Below are 5,410 nucleotides of genomic sequence, written 5' to 3' on the forward strand. Positions count from 1 at the left end.
AAAAGCCTAAGGGCCTTTGTTCTTTTTTTTTCAAAGTCAAGAACTTTTTTGTTAAAGAGTTATTTATTTATTCCAAAAGCTGAGTTACAGAGAGAGAGAGAGAATCTTCCGTCCACTGGTTCACTCCCCAAATGGCTGCAACAGCCAGGGCTGGGCCAGGCCAAAGATAGGAGCCAGGAGCTTCTTCCAGGTCTCCCACGCCATTGCAGGGGCCCAAGGACTTCGGCCATCTTCCACTGCTTTCCCAGGCTACAGCAGAGAGCTGGATCAGAAGTGGAGAAGTGGAGCAGCCAGGACACAAACCAGCACCCATATGGGATGCTGGCGCTGTAGGCAGTGACTTACCTGGCTTTAGCACATCATTATCCCCTGAATGGTGACTTTTTAACTGGCATTTTCATTTAATAATATATGGAGACTGTCTTTCCACACCTATATAAACATAGACAGACACAGGTATTTTATACTTATATGCATAGTATTAAATTATGTAGACATTCCACTATTTATGAACTTATTAGGCAATTTAGATCTGATCTATGACAAATATAGCAAGCATTCTTTTTTTATTAATTTATTTTGAGAGTCATAGTTACAGAAAGAAGGGAAAACACAGAGAGAGAAATCTTTCATCTGCTGGTTCATTCCCCAGATGGCTGCAATGCCCAGGGCCTGAAGCCAAGAGCCTGGAGTTTCTTCCAGGTTTCCCATGAGGTCACAGGGGACAAACACTTGGGCCAGCTTCCACTGCTTTCCCAGGTGCATTAACAGGGAGCTTGATGGAAAATGCAGCAGCTGGGACATGAATCGGAACCCATATAGGATGCCAGTGTCACTTTCCCAGGATACCACCACACTGGCTCCTAACAGGCATTCTTAATAGTATAAATAACTACCATTCTTCACTTATTAATATGCCTTCTAAGCTTTTGCTTTGTTTGTTGCCTTATATTTTCTCCCGCTAAGGTGTTTGATATATGCATATTCTGAACTATGTCTAATTTGTTCATTTTACCTTGGATAGTTACTTTTTAAAAAAAATTCCTTTGTTGTGGTCAGTGCTGTGGCATAGCCACTAAAGCTGCCACCTACAGTGCCAGCATCCCATAGGGGCACCAGTTTGAGTCCCAGCTGCTCCACTTCTGATCCAGCTCTCTGCTGTGGCCTGGGAAAGCAGTAGAAGATGGCGCAGGTCCTTGGGCCCCTGCACCAGCATTGGACATCCAGAGGAGGCTCTTAGCTCCTGGCTTCAGATCTGCGCAGTTGTGGCCATTGCAGCCATCTGGGGAGTGAACCAGTGGTTGGAAGACCTCTCTCTCTCTCTGTCTGTCTCTGTCTCTCTCTCTCTCTCTGTCTGTCTCTGTCTCTGCCTCTCTGTAACAATGCCTTTCAAATAAATAAATTAATCTTTTTTAAAAATTATTTTGTTTAATGCTTTTGTTCTTGTATAATACTTTATCTTGTATTAACATTGTCAGTGCTATGTTCTTTTGTTTTCATTCACCTAAAAGGCCTCATTGTTTGAAGCCTTTTTAGAATTTGCATTTTCATTTAAAAGGCAGAGGAACAGAGGGAGAGCTTCCATCCATGGATTCACTCCCCAGGCATCCACAGCAGCTAGGGCTGGGCCAGGCCAGAACCAAAAGCCAGCAACTCAGTCCACATCTCTCACATGGGGGGTAGAGAACCAACGACCTAAACCGTCATCTGCTGCCTCCCAAGGTGTGTGTTACCAGGAATCTGGATTGGAAGTGAAACCCGGGGGCCGGCACTGTGGCATAGTGGGTTAAAGCCCTGGCCTGCAGCACCGGCATCCCATATGGGCGCCGATTCAAGTCCCAGCTGCTTCATTTCCGACCCAGTTCTCTGCTGTGGCCTGGGAGAGTTGAGCCAGGTGCCGGAGGAGGAGGAGCTGGCGCAGCGGCCGAGGCACATCGAGGGCGAGAGGGTGGGTCTCACGCTGGAGCGAGGCTGCCTGATGCGCGAAGTGAACCGGCGGCTGCAGCAGCACCGGCTGGAGATCCGCGGCCTCCAGGATGTGAACCGGCGGCTGCAGGACGACGACCAGGAGCTGCGCCAGCTCTGCTGCTTCCTCGACGACAACCAGCAGAAGGGGCGCACGCCGGCGCCGTGTGGCACGAGGTGGCCCGCCCGCAGCAGAAGCTGCGCGAGCTCGAGGTGCGCCAGGAGGCCCTGCTGCGCGAGAACCTGGAGCGCAAGGAGCTGGTGCGGCTGCTGGGCGAGCAGCGGCGCAGGCTCCCGCAGCTCCATCGACAGCCAGGCCAGCCTAAGCGGGCCGCTGGCGGGCGGCGCGGCGGGCGCGGGGACCCGCGACATGGGCGACGGAGCAGCACCTGTGGTGCTGGCAGCGGCGGCAGCCCGGACCAGCACCGCCACCACCACGTCCCACCCGCGCTGCTGCCTCCCGGGCGCTCAAGGCCGGAGTCACGCGCCGGTCCCTGGACGGTCTCTCGGCGCCGCGTCATCACCGCAGCATCCCCAGTGGCTTGCACGATGATCCATCGTCCACCTACGTCAGGCAGCGGGAGTGCAAGGTGAAGCTGCTGGAGGGTGACAAGCTCCCGGCACCCGCGGGCCCCGGAGAGTTCCGGACACTGCGGAAAGGCTCCCCAGCTCGCCGTCCTGCCGCCGCCCTGCCAGGACACCCTGCCGAATGGCCCGGCCTGCCCTGTGCCTGAGCTGCCCTCGCCTGCCTCCTCCGGCTACAGCTCTGCCGGACAGAAGCCCGAGGCTGTTGTGCATGCGATGAAGATCCTGGAGGTGCACGAGAACCTGGACCGGCAGCTCCAGGACAGCTGCGAGGAGGACATGAGCGAGAAGGAGAAGGCCATCGGCCGCGAGATGTGCAACGTGGTCTGGAGGAAGCTGGGAGACGCTGCCAGCTCCAAGCCCTCCATCCAGCAGCACCTGGCTGGCAACCAGTTCAAGGGGCCCTTGTAGGGCCGCTCCTCCCCGGCCGTGAACTGGCACGCCTGGAGCCCAGACGCAGCCTTCCTACCTGGGGGCGCACTGTGCATAGCATGCGGCATGCCTGGCCTGGCCAGCCTCCATCTCCCACCTCACTCACCAGCAAATCCCAAGACGAGAAGCTGCCGACCTGTCTGTCTGGGCCCCAAGCCCCGGCTACATTAGCAAGAGGCCCGAGGCTGCTGCTGCTGCTGCTGTGACGGCCCCTGGCTCCTGGGCCCCGCCCTCCACAGGGGCCCTCACCAAGCCTCCACCCCGCTGCCCGCACAGAGATGGACCCCACTGGAGCCTGGGTCCTGGCGCGCATGACACCACCTCCACCAAGCCTTCACCTGCCCCGGCTCCCTGAGCACTGGGCTCCCTACGTCCTGGACAAGGAAACTCACCAAGTCCCTGGCTGGCCACAGGCTGCTCTAGGGTTCAGGCCCTTTCTTGGACCCCCTGCTGTGCCCAGCTGCCCTGCTGCTCACCCCCTGCCCCCCAAGACAGCCGCCCTCTCTGTAACGTCCCGTGCCCTGTGCCCAGGGCTCGTCCCTTGCTGTGGTTTACACGATGGGCCCAGAGCCCGGGACAGTCCCATGCAGTCTCTGAGCCGAGCCACGCGTTGTTCTCTCTGGAAAGTAGCACTGGGCCACGGCTGGGCCTGTGGTCAGCTGTGGCCTCCCCCAGGGACCCAGCCACACCCTGGGTCACTGTGAATAGAGCCGTGGGAGTGCAGGTTCTGGCTTTAATTTGCCGAGTGACCAGCAAGTCACTCAGCATCTCTGGGCCCCTGAGGTCTCCATGGTTTCCTTCAGCCTCCTCATGGTTCGACACAGGTCTAGTGGGCTGGGTCGTGTTCACAGCCATGGAGCCGATGGAGAGGCTGCTGGGATGGGTCGGGCCCTAGCTGTGCCCTGCCGCCTGGTGGCCTCGTCGCGGGTGCCATCACCTCCCCTCTGAGCCTCAGGGCTGCCGGCCACTGCCGAGGAGGCTCCATGGGTCAGCTGTGAAAGGAAGGCAGGAACTGACACGTGAGGATGAGGCCCAGAGCGGGTGGTCATGTGGGCAGTGCAATGAGCTCCTGGGTCTTGGAGCCCTAGGATGGGACAGGCCACCTCGCCCACACTGTTTCAGCACCTTCCTCACTCTTCCACAGTACTGAGTGAGGTGCCCAGGGGCTGTGTGTGGCCGGCAGGTCCCATCTGGGCCCCTGTGAGGCCTGGGGATCCAAGGCACGGGGTTGTTCCCACCGTGTGTGCCTGCGGCACCCTTGGGTCCTAACTCAGTGGAAAGGCTCATGGCCCAGGGTGTGCTGAGTGGGCGCTGAACAGGGGACGGGCCGTGTGCAGTTCCAGGGAGCCCTCTGAGCTTTTTCTGGAAGGAGCTTCTATCACCAGGGCTGTGCTCTTGAAGCTGGGTGAACACCTGCTGGTCATGGCACTGGGCGATTCCTGCGCAGGTAGGCAGCTGGGCTGGGAGCGCCAGAGGCACCTTCTGGGTCCTGGAATCCACAGAGCCACAGAGTAGCCCGGGAGTGAGTGGGACTGCAGCTGCCCGGAGCAGAGTGTGTTGTGTGCGCATCAGGCGGCTGGGCCACCACTGAAATAAGCAATAAGTAGACTCCTGGGACCAGTCAGTGCCCTGCAGGTGGGCCTTGAAGCGACCTTCCCTTCCAGAGGGGAGTGACCCTGTCCCTAAAGCTGTGTGGTGTCCAGGGACCCGCGGAGCACATCCTGAAAGCCCTCCTGTCCCTTCCTGCCCCTGCTGGCAGTCCCTGGTTTGGGAGGGTGGAACTGCCCATGGGACACATCTCAAATGGAGCCACGACTGTGTGCCTGGGTACAGCTGGTGGCTGTAGAGCCAGTGGCTGGGGCCTCAGGTGGCCATTTGGCCGTGGCTCAGGGTGATGCCCAGCTCTGCCACTAGCAGGGTGACACGGGGCCAACCCCTCCCTCTGGAGCCTCAGCTCTGAGCCCCTCGTTGGGCTGGGGTGCTGAGACCTCCACCATGAAGGAGGCCACTGGCCCAGCCCCACTCGGGGGCCTGCCACCCTGAAGTCAGAATCTGCTGAGTTTTTAGGCGGGCGTGTTTCTATCCATGAGTTCTTGCTACACACCGGTGTTTAAAGAGAAAAAAGTGACCTTTCATTTTTTTTTCTTGAGACCTGAGAGTGAGCAAACTGCATACTACTGATTTTTTAAAGAGCAGACTGCACGGTTGCGGAGTGGCACAGGTGTCTGTTCACGCTGTGCGGGCGCAGCGCTGGCTTCTGAGGCGGTGCCCGCGGTGAGACCTGCAGCCGCCTGCACGCAGCCATGCGGTGCCCGGCCTGTTTCTACCTTCTGTTGAACCACTTTGATTTGGGGAGAGAAAAGAATAGATATTCGAGAGGCAGAGTTACAGAGAGGCAGAGGCAGAGAGAGAGGTCTTCCATCCGCTG

General features: G+C 58.0%; 1 pseudogene; it reads left to right on the forward strand.

Annotated features, from left to right (window-relative positions):
• The first annotated feature begins 1,819 nt into the window (after positions 1–1,819).
• LOC100352114 (coiled-coil domain-containing protein 85C-like) lies at positions 1,820–2,961 on the forward strand (annotated as a pseudogene).
• Positions 2,962–5,410: the final 2,449 nt, after the last annotated feature.

Source organism: Oryctolagus cuniculus, chromosome 21 (genome assembly GCF_964237555.1).
Source record: "Oryctolagus cuniculus chromosome 21, mOryCun1.1, whole genome shotgun sequence".
Classification (NCBI taxonomy): Eukaryota; Metazoa; Chordata; class Mammalia; order Lagomorpha; family Leporidae; genus Oryctolagus; species Oryctolagus cuniculus.